This window comes from Rhinatrema bivittatum, chromosome 5 (genome assembly GCF_901001135.1).
Source record: "Rhinatrema bivittatum chromosome 5, aRhiBiv1.1, whole genome shotgun sequence".
NCBI classification, from domain to species: Eukaryota; Metazoa; Chordata; class Amphibia; order Gymnophiona; family Rhinatrematidae; genus Rhinatrema; species Rhinatrema bivittatum.
The window spans coordinates 332,701,234-332,724,054 of NC_042619.1; the positions used below are offsets into that span (position 1 = coordinate 332,701,234).

At 46.4% G+C, this 22,821-nt stretch overlaps 1 long non-coding RNA gene across 1 annotated transcript; it reads left to right on the plus strand.

Moving 5' to 3' along the window:
- Nucleotides 1-130: 130 nt before the first annotated feature.
- On the plus strand, nt 131-20,583 carry LOC115091699. Its single transcript, XR_003856800.1, has 3 exons — nt 131-224; nt 18,530-18,587; nt 20,499-20,583. It is a non-coding gene; the product is annotated as an uncharacterized LOC115091699 (long non-coding RNA).
- The last annotated feature ends 2,238 nt before the right edge of the window (nt 20,584-22,821 follow it).

Genomic DNA, 22,821 nt, shown 5'->3' on the forward strand with positions numbered 1-22,821 from the left:
CATATATTTAACTGATTTTTTGTAGTGCACTAAGCTGCGCATGCTTTTTGTAGTGCACTAAGCTGCACGTGCTTGGTGCTGTTCCTGTGGCCATTTTGCTACCAGATACAGATAGCACGCAGCCACAAGAGAGAGAGACTCAGCAGAGAAGTAGTGCAGTACCAGTGACTGAGTGCAAGCAATTCAAATTAATTACAGTAGCCTGCTCTTTAAATTAAACAACAGTAAGTATAGTAAATAAGCTTTTTTGTTTAGTTTTTCTATAGTATGTTAATGTTTTGAAGCTCAGGTGGCAAGTTTCTTTAAATGTTTTGTTTCACTAAAGTAGCATATTCACTAAAGTACTTAATTTCATTTTATGTAAAGTTTATTTAGTTTAATACACAAAGTACTTCATTTTATTTTATGCTACTCTAGTGAAAAAAAAGTTTAACACAGGAACTGCAAACTTGAGCCAAGTTTTCTCACCAATTTTATCTGCATGGCCCATCTGAACTTCTGAACAGACAGCTGTTCTTCAGAGACTGCCTGGCCCTTCACCTCCCTCTCCCCTTCTCTCTCCCATATACCAGCAGTGAATGGGGGGGGGGGGGGGATGTGAAGGGGGAGACAGCCCCTGCATTCAGGTCTGATTTTCTGAAGAGAGCTGTCCTTCAGAGAAAGGGACTGCTTGGCCCTTCACCCCCCCTTCTCTCTCCCATATACCAGCAGTGAATGGGTGTGTGTGGGGGGGGGGGGGGGGAGATGGATGTGAAGGGGAAGCCAGCCCCTGCATTCAGGTCTGATTTTCTGAAGAAAGCTGTCCTTCAGAGAGGGACTGCTTGGCCCTTCACCCCCCCCTTCTCTCTCCCATATACCAGCAGTGAATGGGGGGGGGGGGGATGGATGTGAAGGGGGAGACAGCCCCTGCATTCAGGTCTGATTTTCTGAAGAGAGCTGTCCTTCAGAGACAGGGACTGCTTGGCCCTTCACCCCCCCTTCTCTCTCCCATATACCAGCAGTGAATGGGGGGGTGTGGGGGGGGGATGGATGTGAAGGGGGAGACAGCCCCTGCATTCAGGTCTGATTTTCTGAAGAGAGCTGTCCTTCAGAGAGGGACTGCTTGGCCCTTCACCCCCCCCCCTTCTCTCTCCCATATACCAGCAGTGAATGGGGGGGGGGGTGGATGTGAAGGGGGAGACAGCCCCTGCATTCAGGTCTGATTTTCTGAAGAGAGCTGTCCTTCAGAGACAGGGATTGTGTGGCCCTTCACTTCCCCCCCTTCTCTCTCCCATATACCAGGAGTGAATCAGGGGGGGGGGGTGAAGGGGGATGGGAAGGGGGAGACAGACCTGCATTCAAGTCTGATTTTCTGAAGAGAGCTGTCCTTCAGAGACAGGGACTGCTTGGCCCTTCACCTCCCCATCCCCTTCTCTCTCCCATATACCAGCAGTGAATGGGGGAGGGGGGGGTGTGGGGGCGATGGATGTGAAGGGGGGAGACAGCCCTGTATTCAGGTCTGATTTTCTGAAGAGTGCTGTCCTTCAGAGACAGGGACTGCTTGGCCCTTCACCTCCCCTTCTCTCTCCCATATACCAGCAGTGAATGGGGGTGTATGTGGGGGGGATGGATGTGAAGGGGGAGACAGCCCCTGCATTCAGGTCTGATTTTCTGAAGAGAGCTGTCCTTCAGAGAAAGGGACTGCTTGGCCCTTCACTAGGGGTGTGCATTCGGATTGACCGCATTAGTAAAACGCAACTCATATTTTTTTTTTACTTAAAAAATTGATTCGACATAAATGATCGGATTTCCCACATATCGAACATAGATATGTTCGATATGTGGGAAATCGCGATTGTTGAGCCAAAATAAAAATATAAACCCCTCACCCTCCTTAATCCCCCCCCCCCCGACTTACCACAACTCCCTGGTGATGGAGCGAGGAGTGAGGACGCCATTTCTGCAATCCTTGGCGAGAAGCATGTGACGTCGGCGGCATGTCGAGTGACGCCGGCGTCACGTGATTCCCGGCTCGTTCGCGCCGGACGGCTCGTTCGGCCCAAAAAGAACTTTTGACCAGCTTGGGGGGGCCTCCTGACCCCCCCAAGCTGGCCAAAAGTTCTTTTTGGGCCGAACGAGCCGTCCGGCGCGAACGAGCCGGGAATCACGTGGCGCCGCGTCACTCAGACGCGACGTCACGTGATTCCCGGCAAGTTCGCGCCGGACGGCTCGTTCGGCGCGAACAAGCCGGGAATCACGTGACGCCGACGTCACGTGATTCCCGGCAAGTTCACGCCGGACGGCTCGTTCGGCCCAAAAAGAACTTTTGGCCAGCTTGGGGGGGCCTCCTGACCCCCCCAAGCTGGCCAAAAGTTCTTTTTGGGCCGAACGAGCCGTCCGGCGCGAACGAGCCGGGAATCACGTGACGCCGCGTCACTCGACGTGCCACCGACGTCACATGCTTCTCGCCAAGGATTGCAGAAATGACGTCCTCACTCCTCGCTCGATCACCAGGGAGTTGTGGTAAGTCTGGGGGGGGGATTAAGGAGGGTGAGGGGGTTTAATTTTTTTTTTTGCACATATGTACATATACCCAACTCATTGGATTTTTTTTATGTCCATATTGGCCGCAAGTGGGACCCCCTTTCGGACATAAAAAATATGAACATAAAATTTTGCTCTGCACATCCCTACCCTTCACCCCCCCTTCTCTCTCCCATATACCAGCAGTGAATGGGTGTGTGTGTGTGGGGGGGGGGGGGGGGGGGGGAGATGGATGTGAAGGGGAAGACAGCCCCTGCATTCAGGTCTGATTTTCTGAAGAGAGCTGTCCTTCAGAGACAGGGAATGCTTGGCCCTTCACCCCCCCTTCTCTCTCCCATATACCAGCAGTGAATGGGGGGTGTGTGGGGGGGATGGATGTGAAGGGGGAGACAGCCCCTGCATTCAGGTCTGATTTTCTGAAGAGAGCTGTCCTTCAGAGAGGGACTGCTTGGCCCTTCACCCCCCCCTTCTCTCTCCCATATACCAGCAGTGAATGGGGGGGGGGGGGTGGATGTGAAGGGGGAGACAGCCCCTGCATTCAGGTCTGATTTTCTGAAGAGAGCTGTCCTTCAGAGACAGGGATTGTGTGGCCCTTCACTTCCCCCCCTTCTCTCTCCCATATACCAGGAGTGAATCAGGGGGGGGTGAAGGGGGATGGGAAGGGGGAGACAGACCTGCATTCAAGTCTGATTTTCTGAAGAGAGCTGTCCTTCAGAGACAGGGACTGCTTGGCCCTTCACCTCCCCCTCCCCTTCTCTCTCCCATATACCAGCAGTGAATGGGGGAGGGGGGGTGTGGGGGCGATGGATGTGAAGGGGGGAGACAGCCCTGTATTCAGGTCTGATTTTCTGAAGAGAGCTGTCCTTCAGAGACAGGGACTGCTTGGCCCTTCACCTCCCTCCCCTCTTCTCTCTCTTATATACCAGCAGTGAATGGGGCTGTGTGGGGTGATGGATGTGAAATATTTTTTATTTGAGAAATATTAGTGGACTCAATTATTATAATGTGACAACTGTCCTGTGCTTGATTACATTCATAGATGTCTTTCTGTATTTATATTATTTTATTACTGTACTATATATTATTTAAAGAAGTTATTGAACTTATTCATTATTATTATTACTAAATGAAGTAGTATGGTACTAAATTTACAGAGAACAGATATGTACATAATCGTATTATATATAATCCAACAAATTTCAGTGTTTTTTTAATTTAGTATGGCACTCAGTCATACACATTCAGAAATAAAAATTCAGTCTGGTTGAATTAGCACAAGTTGTATACTTGTGATTAGTAGCACCAACGGCAAGACTTCAACCATGGCTACTGACCATTCACACAGCTTTCAAATGGGCCAATGGAATATTCATTGTGCAGTGCACTGTGTGCAGCACTGCAGTGCACTCAGTCTATTGGAACAAGTACAAAGCATGACCAAGGCAGTCATTTAAAGCAGCAAATGTAATGTTTGTGTGATACTAAAGTAGGATAAGAGAAAGCAGAATCTTAAAAAAAAAAAAAATCCTTCAGAAATACACAACTGCTGGGGGCTCAGTTTTTCTTTTTCTTCTAATATTACTTTTGCATTATTTCTGAAGGTCTTTGCACTTACTTTATTGCATTGGCCTTGAAAATCTTTCATAATTCATTCACTCAAGTATTTTGTTTTGGAAAAGACTATGAGACTCTGGTGGGAAGGAGGTGGACACTGGGGGAGGCAGAGGAAGGAACCCGGCTGGGTCCGGCCTCGGAGGTGGACGCTGGTGGAAAGGAGGCAGAGAAAGGAATCCGGCTGGGTCCAGCCTCGGAGGTGGGCAAGGGAGAGTGTGGGAGTGAGAAGCCTGTGTGCACAGACTAGAGCAAGGCCTCGCTTCTGTTGTGCGGGGACACAGCAGGATGGGGCCTTTTCTCACCCCATGGCTTGTTTGTGGCTCCCGGACTGGCTTCTGCCGGGGGCCGCAAGAGGCAGCGCCGGCACCGTGGTGCATCAGCGGCACAGTGCCGCCTGCCGGGTGCCCCAGTGGGCGCTGCTGGGAGCACAGCTGCACAGACTAGAGCAAGGCCTGCCTCACTTCCAGTCCTCGACCTTGCATCTAGGGGCCTGGACAGGAGGCAAGAGCAGGGCTGACTGGCTGGCTGACTGGCTGGCAGCCTGTGGTGTGGGGATGCAACAGGACGGGGCCTTTTCTCACCTCATGGCTTGCTTGTGGCTCCCGGACTGGCTTCTGCCAGGGGCTGCAAGAAGCAGTGGTGGCACCGTGATATGTCACCTGGACAGGAGGCAGGAGCAGGGCTGACTGGCTGACTTCTGCAAAAAAGCCAGTACGGGACACATGATGCTGAATGCTCCATTCTGCTGCGTCCCCAAACGACCTTGCATCCCCATCCTATACATGAGGCTCACCCCTCCTCCCAGTCACAGGGAATTTTTGGATTCTCAAGCAGCAGAAGGTTCATTTTGATGAAAACCAATTCCTCTACTAATTCTGGATTCAAACGTGCACAGTGTGGACTCACAATGTTCCCTGTCAATGAAAATACTCTTTCACTTTGCACACTGGTGGGTGGGCAGGAAAGAAAGTGTTGTGCTAATAAGGTAAGATTAGGCCACATTGAAGCTTTTTCTGCCCAATATCTCAGGGGATCTGACTCCATGCTCTGAACTGGCTCAGAGAGAAAATTATTCACATTAATTTCTGAAACCTTCTCTTGCAGGTATTGCTGCTGGTTAGCAGCACCAGTCACAATTCTGCCAAGTCTTGCTCTTGCTTTTGAAATAGCACCAATTTGATGAAATTTGGGAGGATAATGGGGTGTCATCATGAGAGGGGAGCAGCTGGTAGAACTGGAAGCAGTTGAGCCGGATAGAGTGGGAGGAGTTGAAATCTTTTCAACCATTTTAATCAACTTATGTTTCCAGTATGCAAGTGTATTGCACTTGAGAGCAAAATTGCCTTTCACATGTGGGTCACACATAGCAGCTAACATATAGCTATCCCTTTCCATTAGAGGTTTCAACCTTTTCTGTACTTGTTCTTTTAAGCATTTCACAAGCTGCAACACTTCCTTCAACAAATCTGGCTGATGCAGAAATTCCTCTAATACCTGGTCCAGATCATATATTACAGGGATGATATCACCTAAACTGGACGTAGCTACACTCATTTCATCAGTATATTCTTTGAAAGGCTTGAGGACATGCACCATCTGTGCAATGTTTGTCCAGTCCTGACATCCCAGAGGACTTTCCAATCCAATTTCAGATTCCATTGCCAAATCATGCAGAGGTGTCTGTTGTTCAGACAACCTCTCCAACATAAGATAAGTGGAATTCCATCTGGTAGGCACATCTTGAACAAGGTTATGCAATGATGCCCTAACTGCTATTTGTTTCTCTCTGAGTTCCTTCCCACTTTTCACACTGCGATTGAAATGCCCAGCTATTTTGCAACACTTTTCAATCAACCGCTTCAGGACTTGACTAGTACCAGCACCTTGCACTTCCTTGCCACTTAGCCCCAAAGCATCCCTCACTACCAGGTGCAGTGTACGTGCAAATTATCGGATGCTCTTGAATCCACCATCACCCAGAGCCTTAATCATATTGGCACCATTGTCAGTAATAACATATCCATTTAAACATTCCATATCACTGCTTCTAAGTAGCCCTTTCCATCCTTCCATCATCCCCTGAATTGTCTGTAAGATATTTTCAGAAGTATGTCTCTTGTCTAGCACTTGAGCATGCAGTAAAGCCCACCGGTATCCTGGAGAAAGGTTTTTGGAGCTGCTGGTGCTACTGCCACTGCTTCTTGTGCTGTCAGTTAATGCCTCATCCAGCTGCCACCAATGTGCTGTTAGAGACAAATATGCATGCATTGCATTCATACTAGTCCAAACATCACTGGTGAGATGTATGCTCCTTCCCTTTGCCCTTGCCATCACGGTCTGCATTTGAGCACGACATTGTGAGTACAGGGAAGGAATCACCTGAGAGGTAAGTGTAGTTTTTGAAGGAATTTTGTAGTCAGGGGCTAAAAGATGGATCAGCTTCTTAAATCCACCATTCTCTACAATCTGCAGTGGCTGATCATCCTCAGCAATCATTACAGCAATTTGTCGTGTCACCACTTTGGATATTACTTGCTTTCTAGTCTGTGAAATTGAAGAAGGACACCACCCCATCTGCTCAATAGTAGCTTGCTGCTGCTGCCGGGGAAGAGGAGAAGGGGAAGGAGACCGCTTCTGCTTCACATAAACACAATCTTCTGAACTACTTTCCTTCTGTGGCTTCCCTGCAGCTTCTTCTGCAAGCAACAGTGCTCTATGTTCTCTTTCAAGGTGATATTTCATGTTGCTGTTAGTAAGATGTCCAAGAATTCTTCCACGGCTCACTATCCTTTTACAATGTATACATTCAGCACATCTCCAATCAGCCACAACATTAAAATGATTCCAAATCTTAGATGTTTTTCTAATGTCCCTTACTCCAGGCTGGACACTTCTTGTCATTAGAGATGTGAATCGTGTCCTCGATCGTCTTAACGATCGATTTCGGCTGGGAGGGGGAGGGAATCGTATTGTTGCCGTTTGGGTGTGTAAACTATCGTGAAAATCGTTACAATCGTGAGCCGGCACACTAAAACCCCCTAAAACCCACCTCCGACCCTTAAAATTAAATCCCCCACCCTCCCGAACCCCCCCCCCCATGCTTTAAATTACCTGGGGATCCAGCGGTGGTGCAGAACAGCGGTGGTCCGGAACGGCCCCCTCAATTGAATCCTGTTGTCTTCAGCCGGCGCCATTTTGCAAAATGGCCGCCGCAAAATGGCGGCGGCCATAGACAAAAACGATTCAACACAGGAGGTCGTTCCGGACCCCCGCTGGACTTTTGGCAAGTCTTGTGGGGGTCAGGAGGCCCCCCCAAGCTGGCCAAAAGTTCCTGGGAGTCCAGCGGGGTTCAGGAAGCGATTTCTTGCCGCGAATCGTTTTCCGTACGGAAAATGGCGCCGGCAGGAGATCGACTGCAGGAGGTCATTCAGCGGGGGTTCCGGACCGCCGCTGAACGACCTCCTGCAGTCGATCTCCTACTGGCGCCATTTTCCGTACGGAAAACGATTCGCGGCAAGAAATCGCTTCCTGAACCCCGCTGGACTCCCAGAAACTTTTGGCCAGCTTGGGGGGGCCTCCTGACCCCCACAAGACTTGCCAAAAGTTCAGTGGGGGTCCGGAACGACCTCCTGCGTCGAATCGTTTTTGTCTATGGCCGCCGCCATTTTGCGGCGGCCATTTTGCAAAATGGCGCCGGCTGAAGACAAAAGGATTCAATTGAGGGGGCCGTTCTGGACCACCGCCGTTCTGGACCACCGCTGGATCCCCAGGTAATTTAAAGCATTTGGGGGGGGGTTCGGGAGGGTGGGGGATTTAATTTAAAGGGTCGGGGGTGGGTTTTAGAGGGTTGGCTCACGATTTTAACGATTTTTCACGATATTTTAAAAACCCAAACGGCAACAATACGATTCCCTCCCCCTCCCAGCCGAAATCGATCGTTAAGATGATCGAGGACACGATTCACATCTCTAATACATGCTGCCATTATGCCACCTGCTAGCTGTTCTGGGCATCTCACACTACATATATGCTAATGATATTCAATTAATACTTCCAATTAATGACTCAATTGAGAAAACATTAACCTCAGCCAACATGTATCTAGATATAATAAAACAGCTCCTAAACCAAATGGAATTAGTTATTAACATAGAGAAAACAGAATTCCTACATCTTGAATGAAAAAACATCACAATCATTCAAAACCCAATCACAATCAATAACAACCAAAAAATACAACTAGCTGAGAAAGTACGAAATCTTGGAGTGATTATGGATACTGAACTAAGTATGAAACAACATATATCTCTAAAAGTAAGGGAAGGTTACACCAAACTTATGACTCTTAGAAGACTTAAACCACTACTAATACCAACTGACTTCCGGTCAGTACTACAAGCATTAATTTTTTCAAGCACTGATTTCTGTAATGCCCTTCTACTAGGATTACCCCACACCATGATAAGACCACTACATGTATTACAAAACACACTGCAAGAATTTTAACTGGTAAAAGTAAAAGAGACCATATCACCAAAACCCTAATTGAGCTACACTGGCTACCCATTGAACAAAGAATTCAATACAAGACTCTATGCACCATACATAAATTAATACACGATGAAAAGGCAGCCCTTCACGTACACGTCCCTAATAGAAACTTGAGATCAGCAAACAAAGCCCTACTAACTATTCCCTCAATAAAAACAACCAGACTAACTCAAGTAAGGGATAGGACCCTATCCCTAGCAGGACCTATAATATAGAACACCATGTTGTGGAGCGCTAGGAGAGCGATCCCACTCCTGGTTGATGTGTGTCCTTGGGCCACGGCTCGACCCCAGAGGACTCTGAAGAAGTGCCGTGGGAGGCGTGGCATGCCCGAGCATGGGCTGGACGGGAGCAGGGCTGGAGTGACATGGAAGACAGGCCCTCCTCCGGACCTGCACGCTTCGGAAGACCCAACAACGCAATGTTGGTCTTGTGAACAGTCCTCCGACCGTTCCTAGCCCTTTCGGACCTGCCGCAGGGTACGGCACGAAGCGGCAGGCCGGATGGAGGCCAGGGCAGCGAAGACTGGAACATGGATTCAGACGAGACTCAGGAATGACGTAGACTCAGGCTTAGACGTGGACTCAGGACGAGGTGCAGGATCCATAGACGTGGACTCAGGCATAGATGCAGGATCCTTAGACGTGGACTCAGGCATAGACGTGGACTTCAGGAACGAGGTGCAGTATGCAAAGACATGGACGCAGGCAAGACGTGGACTCAGGAACGAGGTGCAGGATGCATAGACATGGACTCAGGCAAGACGTGGACTCAGGAACGAGGTGCAGGATGCATAGACGTGGACAGGCACAGACGTGGACTCAGGTCGAGGTACTGGATGCACAGAGGTGGAGTCAGGAACGAGGGCTGAAGGAAGACATGGGCACTGACCCTCAGGGCGCCCTACTCAGGCCACCCGCGGGACTGAGTCGCGGACCACCCTGTCCCATGCGCGCCCTACACAGCCCTGGAAGGCTGGTCGCGGACCACGCAGAGAGCGGGAGAGCACAGGTAAGAGGAAGCGGGTTCGCTGCTCTCCTGGCAGCACGAGGCAAGAATACGCTGCTCTCCTGGCAGCACGAGGCAGGTCAAAGCATCAGGATCAGGAACAAGGATATCAGGAACATCAGGACTGGAACACATATACTGGAATAGGAGACACACCTCTGGGCTGGAACATGGACATCAGGAACATCAGGACTGGATCAAGAGACAGACCTTGGGACTGGAACGGCAGGCAGACATCAGGACTGGAACACTGAAGACATCAGGACTGGAACACTGAAGACATCAGGACTGGAACAACTTGACAAGAAGCTTCAATGGGAAACATGGAACACTGGACCTTGCAGAAGGCTGGAATACAAGGCATCTCCTGGAACGAGGATCTCAGGAGTGACCAACTCCTTGCGAAGGCAAAGACACACTGAAAGCTGAGCCCTTTAGTAGGGCTGAGGTGGACAACGCCCAGGGAGGGGTCAGCAGGGGGCCACACCTGGCTGGCCCTTTAAGAGGAGCAGAGAGGCGTGCGCTCGCGCCCTAGGAGGCTGGAGAGAAGAGCTGGAAGCTTGTGGCGTCCTCAGCCACGTGGAGGGCCCAAGGAAGCCGCGGAGCAGCCCTGGACTAGAGCTGGGTGAAGGCAGTTCAGTGGAGCAGCTCCCAGCCGCATGGACAGAAACAGAGAAGGTAAGGCTGGCTACAGGCACCGGCAGAGAGAAGTGCTGGCTGCAGAGGAAGCGGGGGAAGGGCTGACTGCAGGAACGGCTGCATGCCGTGAAGACAGCCCCAGGAGCAGAGGTAAGAGTGCAGGCACTGGCAGGGACGGCTTCCCAACCAGGCAAGGACCCGGGCTGAAGCAGGCACTGGGAGAGACGGTCTCGCTGCTGGCTGGAGGTCCCGGGAAGGCAGGAACAGGAGCAGAGAAGCAGACCGCATGGCAGCAGCTGTGGAAACGGCCCCAGCTGATTCAGGGAGAAAGCTAGCAGAGTCAGCAGCCAGGCTGGCTGTGGCTGTGAGAGGTAAGAGCCTGCCCACGCTTCTTGCGGGCAGGAGCATAACACACCATGCCTTTAGAAATCAGAACACAAAGAGACATCAAAGCATTCAGAAAAAGTTTAAAAACATGGCTATTTAAGCAAGCATACCACAAAGGATATGAAGAGTAGAATCCAGGGAACTGTATGATGTCGTCAGAAGAACTCACACACACACACACACACACATCAGCTTACTCGAATTGTAGGTGTGTGTATATTTTATTTTATTTTACCTTTATTAGATTGCAACAACAGAGGACCAGACTTAAGTGTTAATTTATCTTATAACCGATATACTTAAAGTAGACATGACTCATCACAACCACTAAGTAATATTTAATATGAAACTATGTTACAGTATTTGATGGCACCTATTTAGTTAATATAATTTAACACATTTAAGTTTGAAATTATGTGCCTTATTGTGAACTGTTGTGACAGCAACTAGCTTAACGACGGTATAGAAAAGATTTTAAATAAATAAATAAATAGATAAACAATTAAATAAATAAATAGTAGCTAACCTCTCTTTCTATGGGACTTTCCAGCAGCCTATATATAACAGATTGCTACTCTGTAGCAGAGGCATGATAGATTGCTACCTATTGTTAGCTCCTCTCCTCAATAGAATATCATTGAACAAGATTGTCAACTCCTCTTCCCTGAGAGAGTGATCCATTACAGCTTGCTACCTCCTTCCCTACAGGAGCATCTAACAGCAGTTCGCTAACAGATCTACAGATAGCTAACTCCTCCCTTCTGGATGAGCAGGTCATGTCAGATCGCTATCTCCTCCCCTTTTCAGGAGAACAGCAGAACAGATTGCTAACTCCGCTCTCCTGGTGGGGTGAGCGATAACAGATTGCTAACTCCTCCCCTCTGGAGGAGGAGAGCATAACAGATTGCTAACTCCTCCCCTCTGGAGGAGGAGAACATAACACGGTGCTGCATTGTCTGGACATTTTTCAGAAGCAGGTGCAAGAGAGATTAGGGCCTTTAACAGAAGAGCACACATACATGCTCACCACAGTCTGTGATCCCCGTGTGAAAGGGAAACTCGCCCTACAGTCCAATTGTCTCTTATTTGTGAAGGAATTGCTGTTACCAAACGTCCGTGATCAGGAGAACCATAGGCAGAGACAGATTAGGCATGAAGCAGAGGAGGAAACAGCGGTGGGCATTTCAGAGAGTTGTGCTAGCCCAAGCAGTTGCACCACTCTGTCAGCGACAGCTACTACCTCCTCCTCCTCCACTTCAGTATGCCAAAGGCATGTTGCCCATAAAGAATCATCTGTTCTGCTATGGGCTAGAGAGAAAGCAGCTGGCATGTGTACTCTAAGCCCACCCAAGCAAAGGAGATACCAGCACAACTGTCAATGACACGGTATCTCTCAGATCCCACAGAGGACATGCAGACAGATCCGCTGGCATATTGGGCCCACAAGTCCACTGTCTGGCCACACCTAGCCAAAGTGGCTCAACGATATCTGTCATGTCCACCAACCAGTGTGCCCAGTCAACATGAATTTTCAATGACAGGGGATATCATGAGCCCTCACCGCTAAAGGCTGGCACCAGAGTTGATGGAAATGCTGGTGTTTTAGAAAATAAACCTGCCTTTGCTTGGGTTTCCAAATTTTCCCTGTGAATGGCAAGATGAATAAAAGCAATTGAAAGCCTTGCAGCAGCTCCAACTGTCTACTTTGCTCCAGATAATATCAGCACATGTACCTGACCTGAAACGCTGTGCCTGTCTGGCCACTGTCCGGACTGTACATCCCTACAAGGGCCTGACCTGAAACGCTGTGCTTGTCCGTCCACTATCCAGGCCGTATGTCCCTACAAGGGTCTGACCTTAAACGCTGTGCCTGTCTGGCCACTGTCCAGGCCGTGTATCCCAACAAGGGCCTGACCTCAAACGCTGTGCCTGTCTGAGTTTAGTTCTAGTATTTCTAATTTCAGTTTCATGTATTTGTGCATCACTTCTTTCCAGAATATTCTTTTCCTGTTTTGCAACATTTGAATATAAGAACATAAAAACCTGACTTCAGATGTTAATAGCTTCTGGGTATTCACAAATAATCTCCAGCTCATTTCTTGCTTCACAAATGGCAGTCTCAATTGCTCTAAAAGCATCCTCTGTTGAATTACAAGGGCTTGACCTCTAATGCTGTGCCTGTCGGTGCAGGCTTTATGTCCCTATAAGAGCTTGACCTAGAATGCTGTGCCTGTCCATCCAGGCCTTATGTCCCTAAAAGAGCACACATACATGCTCACCACAGACTGTGGTGAGCATGTATGTGTGCTCTTCTGTTAAAGGCACTAATCTCTCTTGCACCTGCTTCTGAAAAATGTCCAGACAATGCAGCACCGTGTTATGTTCTCCTCCTCCAGAGGGGAGGAGTTAGCAATCTGTTATGCTCTCCTCCTCCAGAGGGGAGGAGTTAGAAATCTGTTATCGCTCACCCCACCAGGAGAGCGGAGTTAGCAATCTGTTCTGCTGTTCTCCTGAAAAGGGGAGGAGATAGCGATCTGACCTCTAATGCTGTGCCTGTCTGTCCAGCCCTTATGTCCCTACAAGGGCTTGACCTCGAATGCTGTGCCTGTCTGTCTAGGCCTTATGTCCCTACGTAAAAGGGCTTGACCTCTAATGCTGTGCCTGCCTGTCCATCCAGCCTTTACGTCCCTATGAGGGCTTGACCTCTATCATCAAATGCTGTGCCTGTCCACCCAGGCCTTATGTCCCTAAAAGGGCTTGACATCTAACTATGTGCCTATCCATCCACATTTGGAATGTAAGAACATAAAAAGCTGACTTCAGATGTTAATAGGTTCTGGGTATTCACAAATAATCTTCAGCTCATTTCTTGCTTCACAAATGGCAGTCTATTGCTCTAAAAGCATCCTCTGTTGAATTATTAGAAGGGCTTGACCTCTAATGCTGTGCCTGCCTGTCCGTCCAGGCCTTATGTCCCTACAAGGGCTTGACCTCTAATGTTGTGCCTGTCCGTCCAGGCCTTATGTCCCAATGAGGGCTTGACCTCTATCCTCGAATGCTGTGCCTGTCCATCCAGGTCTTATGTCCCTACTAGGGCTTGACCTCTAATGCTGTGCCTGTCCATCCAGGCCTTATGTCCCAATGAGGGCTTGACCTCTATCCTCGAATGCAGTGCCTGCCTGTCCAGGCCTTAAGTCCCTATGAGGGCTTGACCTCAAATGCTGTGCCTGTCCATCCAGGAGCCTTTTCCTGCTCAAAGGAAAGTGAACTCTCCCCGGGTGTAGCTGGCCTATCTCTTAGTACCTGTTGACCCATGTTGAACTGCTGTTCACATGGCACCCTGCTCCACATCGCCATGCTTTGAAGGCTCGTGCTCCACTTTAGGGGCCAACCCATTCCGGGGGGCCCTTTCCTGCTCAAAGGAAAAGGAACTCTCCCCGGGCTAGCTGGCCAGCCTATTAGTAACTGTTGACCCATGTTGAACCTCTGTTCATATGGCACTCTCCTCTGCTAACTCCACCAGATTTTAAATGACCAGCAAGAGCTCACTAGATGCCAATGGAAACACCCCACTCTAGGGGCAAACCCATTCTAGGGAGCCCTTTCCTGTGCAAAGGAAAGGGAACTCTCCCCTGGGCCAGCCTGTCTTGCCCCTATCAAAACCACAGGGACCAGTCTACCTCCGCTCTGCCAGCCTGTCTTGCCCCTATCAGCTTTCTGCCTCTCTGCCTTGCTGTCGTATACCAGATGACTCACTAAACTCCTTGTGGTGTTCCTGCCACTATCATGGTTCCTCAGTGTGTTGATGCTAATCTTTCTGCTTGCTATGTTCCCCCTTCATTGTGCTGTAGGTTGTTGATGCTACTTGCTTGCCTGTTGTGCTGCCTTCGAGGGTTCATGCATCTGTTATCGGTGCTCTCTTTTGAAGTTGTGGTGTGGTTTTGACACTCTCGCTGCTGCTTTGCATCTCTGTTAAAGTACTCTTGCCATGCCTGGTACACCTTTGCCCCTTTAAGGTGCCTTAGGCTATTCATGCCACTTTGGTGCCACTTTGCCACATGCCACATATTTTCTCATTCTGATGATTGCCACCCAGAAGTTTCATCAGAAGTGATAAGAAAACTTCAATTCTTCAGCCAAAAGTAGGCTGCAAATACTTCCCCATTGACTTTAATGGGAAATCGGAAAACGAATAAAACTAATCAAAGAATTGGTTTTCCCCCTTATGAAATGAATGCAACAAATTTGGGTCCCGGCAAAATGAAAACCGAATCGAAATGAATGTTTTCCTTCTGCACATCCCTAAAAGATAGTTCCACCCTGGGTTTTGACCGCAACCCAATCTGGTTTCAGCTAACAAGCATTAGAGCATGGTCCATGTTTGTTGAGGTGGGGTATATGATATATCAATCCCTTGGACTTGCTATTCCAGAAAATACCAGAGGAAGAGTTTCTCATACAACCTGTGTTACAACTAGTACCCTGTGCAGCTAGGCTCTGCCAGCCTGTCTTTCCCCTATCAGCTTTCTGCCACTCTGTGTTAGCAGCCTATGTGTCATATATAAAAATGCTGAACCCTTATTCCCACAGACTGAGGCTTACAGATATGAGGCTGAACCTCTTTTTTCAGAGCCTGAACTTGCTACTCAGGATAACTATTTGTTCCTTTAGATTTCTTCAACATTTTCATAAGCAATATTGCAGTAGGACTATCAGGAAAGGATTGTCTATTTGTGGATGATACCAAAACTTGCAACAGGGTATGCACCCAGGAAAGTGTGAAAACCAAGAGAAGGGATTTAGCAAAGTTTGAGAAATGGTCTAGAATATGGCAGCTAAGATTTAATACTAACAACTGCAGTTATGCATTTGATTTGCAAAAACCCAAAGGAGTAGTACAGTATAGACAGTTTAATTCTAAGCTTGAATCAAGAGTGGGATCTGGGGGTGATCATATCTGATGATCTTAAAGTGGCCAAACAGAAGATAAGGTAACAGAAAAAGCCAGAAAGATGCTTAGGTACAAAGGGAGAGGAATGTAAAAAAGGAGATAATATTACCTTTATATAAGTCCCTGGTGGTGTACAATTCTGGAGACTATACCTTCATTAGGATATAAACTGGATGGTCCAGAAGAAGGCAACTAAAATGGTCAATAGATTTTGTTTTAAAGCATATGAGGACAGTCTTAAAGATCTAAATATATATACCCTAGCGGAAAGGTGGGATAGGTGAGATATGATAGAGACAAACAAACACCTCTAAAGTATCAATGCATAGGAGGTGGGCCTCTATCAAAGGAGATTCTGATTTTCTGGAATGAGGGGTTCATGGCATGAAGTTCAAAGGGGTAGGCTTAGGAGTAATCCAAGTAAATAGTTCTATACAGAGAAGGTGGTGAAAAGGAGAGTATGTGAATTCAAGAAAGCATGAGATAACATTACATAGTAACATAATGACCATGGCAGAAAAAGATCAAATAGTCCATCTAGGCTTCCCAGCAAGTTTCTTAAGGTAGTAACTGCCACTCTGTGCAGGTTTCTCTCAAGAGTAGTAATATTAACAATTGAAACCAAGCAACTGTCAAACCCAAAACAAAAATTACTGCTAGCAGCATTTTACAGGGTGAGCTGCCTTCGTTATAATTCATACAATGCTGCTTGAACGTGCCTTGCTTTTGGACTTTGGCCATTGAAGCAGACCTGCGCATTTTCCCTGTCTGCGTGTCAGTACTCCGGACCATAAAAGTCAGGGCCCCACATTGGCATTGTCTGAATCCAATTCCCCTCTTTTTCCCCCGCCATCGAAGCAGAGATCTGTGCCGCTGTTGCATCAAAATCCTGTATACTAATTGGTTACATGATAAGCACAGGGGATCTCTGAGGGAGTGGTAAGGATTGTAGAGCTGACTACTGAGTAGTTCATCTGGATGGGCAGAGTAGATGGGCAATATGGTCTTTTTCAGCTGTCACATTTCTCTGTTTCTCTGTTTATGATATGAAACTGAAGTGAAGATAGGATATTTGTATTTCTTTTCTGCTATCTGAATCTGTTCTTTGTTTCTGCCTGAAAGCTGCAAAAATAAACTCCTTCTTGAACCCTACATTGTCTGGGCTTAGCTGGCATACATGCTTGCCCACTCCACCTACACCTTCCTAAGGAATTTACTTCTGCTACTACTTAACATTTTTATAACACTACAAACACACAAAAAGACAGCCCTGCTCATTAGAGCTTACAATCTAAGAAGACAAACGTACAAGACGTCTATTGTTTTCTGTTGAGCCAGGCCATTCATATGTGACAGCACATTTAGAGGAGGTCAAGTAGTGACTGAGGTGTGGGAAAGCAATGTTGTCTTCTTGCCTGCAGATTGCTATCATATCACACTATGAGCACTTCCTCTACCCAGTTCCAATGCTGATAATGCCAACAGAGCAATTTTGCATATCTGAAAAGGAATAATAAGCCTTATGCATATTGTAAATAATCCAAAGACCAGTAAGAGTCTGAAAAACTAAGATCTGCGAATAAGGCCCTACTAACTGTCCCCTCAGTCAAATCAGCTCGGCTCACTCAAGTAAGGGAAAGAGCACTGTCACTGGCTGGCCCTGTACTATGGAACACCATGCCTCTTGAATTAAGGCTCCAGAGAAATCTGAAAATCATTAAATCTAACATGAAAACCTGGCTCTATATACAAGCTTTCGAGAAGGACAAAGAGAAGGAAAAAAACAATTGATTAAGATGGACGCACCGAACAAACCCACAGTAATGTTAATTTTGTACCGTTGAGAAATTGTCATACCAAACTGATTAGTTTACTTAAACTCATAGCTTATTGCACTTTATTGTTACCGTACTATGATGGCACATGTTCAAGTTGTAAGCTATACCAATCATAATTATCGTGCCTATATGTAAACCGTTGTGATGGTTCTCCAACTTAACGACGGTATAGAAGAATTTTGAAATAAAATAAATAAATAAATAGGAAGTTAATTCAGGGCTGCCAAGATGCACAGAGCACCTTGTCAGCATTTTGTAACTCTGAATGTGATTCTTTTTATTCACCGAAGATGGCAAATACATTGTTGACAGAAATTTTTCTAAGTCACAAGCAAGAGTGAGTCAACCCCATCATGTTTATATGAATGAAATTACCTTTTTAAATATTACAATTGCATAAAGAGTGTTTTCTTTCTACTGACATGAAGGGAGATTTAGTAAAACCAGGTAGACCACAGCTTCCCAAATCTGTCCTAGGAACAGCACAACCAGTCGGATTTTCAGGATATCCATAAGGAATATGCCTGAGACAAATTTCCATATACTGGGACTCCAATACATGCAGACTTACAGTATCATATGCATATTTCTTGTGGATTTGCTGATTGGCTATGGATCCCCAGGGCAGGATTGGGAAGCCCTGATGTAAGCTGCTTCAGTTTCCTGGGTGCTCACTGTTACCTGTGACCAAATATTCTACATGAAATTGCTCACAAAATGACCACACTTGTCCAGAGAAATCTGCGGCTTTTCCATTGTCCATACTGCATATACAGTAAAGATAATTGGAAAGTTCTATGCTCAGAGTCATGTGCACAAGACAACTGAGGAACAAAAAAAAAAAATTGTAAAGAATTTATTGCTGACTGACAGAAATGCTTCTTATATTTCATATTCCATTTGATTTCATGAATTTCACTGTTTCTTGACTTCTATTAAAAATGCATAAACTTTATGATTAGTTTGCCACAATGTGGAACCAAACAACAGTGTATAACAGAATTTAATTTTGTTGCAGATGAGCCCATTCCCTTGATGCAGTGGACTGGGATCATCCAATCAAAGCCTGCATAAAGGTTAGAAAATATCCCATAGCATGTGTGTCAGGAGGCACTTGATAGAAATATGAATAACCTTATCTTTTCAATGACTGAGAATAGTGAGAAAAGAGATTGAAGCAGACCTAGCTCTATGCATCAAAGCTACCTGCAACAAAGACCTTTCTTAGTGTTTCTGCACTGATACACCTCAATTACGCTTACATTTTTCAATGTAATGAATAGAAACTTTTAGGGGAAATATCAAAATCCTATTCTACAGCCATCTTAATGCTAACATCCTGTATTGAGAGGCACAGCATGTAACAATGTGTGCAATGATAAAGATAAATATGTAAACCTAAGTTTGTACTGTGTTATTCTTTGAGAGACTGAGATTAATCAGTTTTGTACCTGTGGGATTGGTGACCATTGAACTTGTTGATTTTATATATGTATATATATATATGTTGTTTTTTTTATTGTACTGTATATGTATATATATATATATATATGACACAGTAAAGAGATTACATGTGATCTCATTTTCTTTATGTGACATTCAGAAGATTTAAAGTTTCCCTTAGGTGATACTCAGGAGATGCCCCCAGCTTTCAAATTAAACTTATCCAATAAAACCTCCAAATCTAATAAGTGACCAGCAGCATGTTTTGGTCAAAATGCAATTTGATGAAGGTTAGAATTAGCTAGAAAGGACAAACCTACAGTTCTTGTAGGTTATAAATAATAATAATGATAATGTTTTAACTTTTTAAAACATGTAAAACATTTAAGAGTCTCCCAGCTAATGGTATCATATGTTCTATACAGAGTGAGGCCACACTTTTTCACTTGGCCATAAGTGCCAAATGACCTAGCTATGCTCTGTTTCCAAAGCACTTCGATATGTGGATAATACATAGGGAGGATAACTTTAAAAGGTGCGCATACGCAAACACGTTTGTATTTTGTATCATGCACGTAAATGTATGCACATGACACAAAATACGAGTAAGTCTCTGACATATATTGCATGCGCATCTGTACGTTAATGTGTGTGCCTCCTTCCAAATCTGCAAGTAAATATGAGTACATGCACACATGCATACTTCCACGAGGATAGCACTTCTTGTTCTTCAATGGTATACAGACTGAATGAGCCTGCATCAGCCCAACAGCCAAATTTCACTACCGGGGACATCACCTATCTGGTGTCCCTGGTGGTGAATAATGAGGCCCTCCTGTTCCCTTTCCATAGACAGAGGAAATGTGATGGGCCTGGAGGGGCCTGCAGCAAGATTTCAATCAATGGGAATCCTACCCATTTGGGGTAAATAGAATGTGGGTAGTGGGGTAGGGGCATGAAGAGGGACACTAGGGGAAGAGGGTATATGCATGGAGGGCATGAAGGGGCCCAAAGGGGCCAACATTTACTCTAGAGTAAATAACTTTGTATGGAGACTGTAACTTTTGTAGATTTCTTTAAAAGAATGACTGTACATTTATTGCCAGTCGTACTATGTAACAGAAATAGTAGGCAAGATTTACAGCGAATGACTGAAGCTTATAGTGACAAGTATAATAATGATATAAAGAAGAGATGCTACTTGCTCTAGCATTTCATGGTGATACCTACAGGAGTGCAAGCCTATGGCATAGATTATGGCCTGCCGCATGGTTCCTGCTACACCATAAAGTTATTCTCATAGGTTGTACTGCACAGTAGCCTTACTAGTGACCTGGGGTATTGTGGCCCTTCATGAAGGCTGCATGTTCAGGTATTCTTTTGGTGTAGGTGGTATCACACCACTTCTATGTGCATTAATGGAGTGCCTAAAACCAAGCTATTCAATTCACACATCAGTAGGATACATTCTCACATACTAGTATGGAGGGTACAGTAACAGCTACAGAACACACTCAGCTTTCTCATCCTATTTCTCCCTATAGATTGAGGACCTAATGAAGAAGGCCCAGTGTCTGGGCATAAACAAGTTGAGGTGGTTGGACCAGCTGCAAGCTTGGCATGATGGGGATGGAGGTAAGGTCTTTATCTGGTCATCAGAGACATGTTCTCACAAGGCCTATATAGGTCCAGTTTTCATCACTGACCATGCTATTGGCCTACTGATCTGCATGACTATGTCTCTGACTTCGGCTTCTAAAACCCTCATTCACACATTGTAGAAATTTCTCTGGATTATGGCAGCACTGCCATAATCCAGAGAAATGTTCATGGGAAGGCACCCTCTGGCTTAGATGCTAGCCTTTCAGGCTATTCTCAACCACTCCAACATTTAATCCCATGGAAATTAGATTGACTTGTGCTACACAACAATGTACTACCTCATGGCCCTAGATGCTTTGCTATGTTGACCTCAACCCATTGCTACAAATCCTGTCACAGACTAACTCACAGTCCATTGCACATATGAAGCTCCATCAAACACCCAGATGAAAGGATTCTTATTTATGTCAAGGGATGTTTCATTGGGTGAGTGGCCACATATATGATGTGATAGACCATAGCTATAAGTTCAACCCTTTCCATATACCTCTCCTACCAAAGGAATGCTCTCTAACAGAATGGGAGCACACAACATGAAGCATAATTGCTGTTCTCTTCACAGATGATAACACCCCATCACCAGAGGAGGAGGAGAAGCAAGAAGAGTGGAAAGTACCTGTTGGCCAACCCCCCGCCCCCCAACCAACACAAACTGGGCCATAAGACCCACATCACACTCTCTCTATCCAAGTAGGGCCTCCTTCACCTTGATCAGGGAAGTTAGGATGCTGGGACTCCAATAGACCAGCCATTGCTGGTTGAGAGAGGCCTGAATTCCTCTCTACCTCTCCCACCATCATCTGCTTCCCTTAATGCTCAACCAGCAGTAAGGGCCCCTGGCCTAGCTGATGAGCCTGTGTCTCAGTAGCTTTTCATCAAGGGATATAGATGGTGGTGGGGGAGCTGAGGGTGATCTGAGCTACCCTTAGGATTCTGATCCATATGGGCAAAACTATGGTAAGGTACTACAGTACTACACCATGACAGTACAGATCATAGCTTTGAGACTGCCCCCATACAGAACAGACTCCTAAATCTGCTGACCCTGGCCTCCCTTCTTCCCTGTCCTTGTTTTTGTTAATAGTTCTGCTCCTGAGTTTGCCCCACCCCTTCCTATTTTATTTGTATATTTGTAAATAGTTTTCAAAGTTTAATTATTGTTCAGCAAATAATTTACCATTTTCTAAACTTTGTGTATTGGTAACCTTTCTTTAGTAACTACTAGGGCATATTTAATGGGGGAATAGCCAGCAATGCTGTTCCATAATTTCTTATCAGGCTTAAGAGTTCAACCAGCAGGGATTTTCTTCTCTAGGCTCTCCAGTATTCTTCCCTCTTCCCCCTGCTCTGACTGTATAGCTGGGACCAGAAGAGGAAGAGGTGATAGTGACGCTTACACTGCAAAGTACAGAATGCACACAAAGGGATGGATTTAGTATTAGTGTGAAACTTGAGAACTGATGAATGCCTATCTGCCTCATTGCTTTAGCCACTGCTGAGTGTGTTGCCTTCCAGGAGGAGGAGGAGAAGGTGGACACCTGTCTCCGGGCAACATGAAGGTGGGCAGCTAGAAGGCAGCTCATCTGAGGAGGAGCAAGTCCCTCATGGAGAGGAGATATCATCCACTCCTGCTCAATCTGAATGGCCAGCTTTTGGATGAGATGAGCACACCTCAAGCTGAGATACATGGGTCAAGGATACCATGAGGAAGGAAGGGCAGACCTTTCAACAGACTGTATGGAGGAGATGCATGGAGTGCAGCATCAGCTATGGGGTGTCCAGGCAAAGCTACATGACCTTTGCCAGTCAATGGATTCCCAGATAGTTGTATGGAGGAAGGTGCTGCTAATAAGGCATCCTGCCCCTCGCAGCCACAGCTGGCTCTATATATTTTGGGGTCATGGATGCAACCTCCATCACCCTTTCAAGCACTAGGTGACTGGATACCTCCACAGACTGAACATCCATCTGCATTATTGCCTGTTCATGCCTTTCTTCTACCACAACCCATGGTTCCACCAACTCCAGTATTGCCACCACCAGCAATAACTGCACCATTGCCCTTGCAGCCAGCTACATCACTTCCTGCCAGACTATTATGCAGCTATGCTGATGTATTACAGCCCTCTGTTCCTCTGCCCTCTGAGGGCAGTATGAACAGTGACCATACCCTCCTATGGAGGAGCACTTGATAGGGCAGGTAAA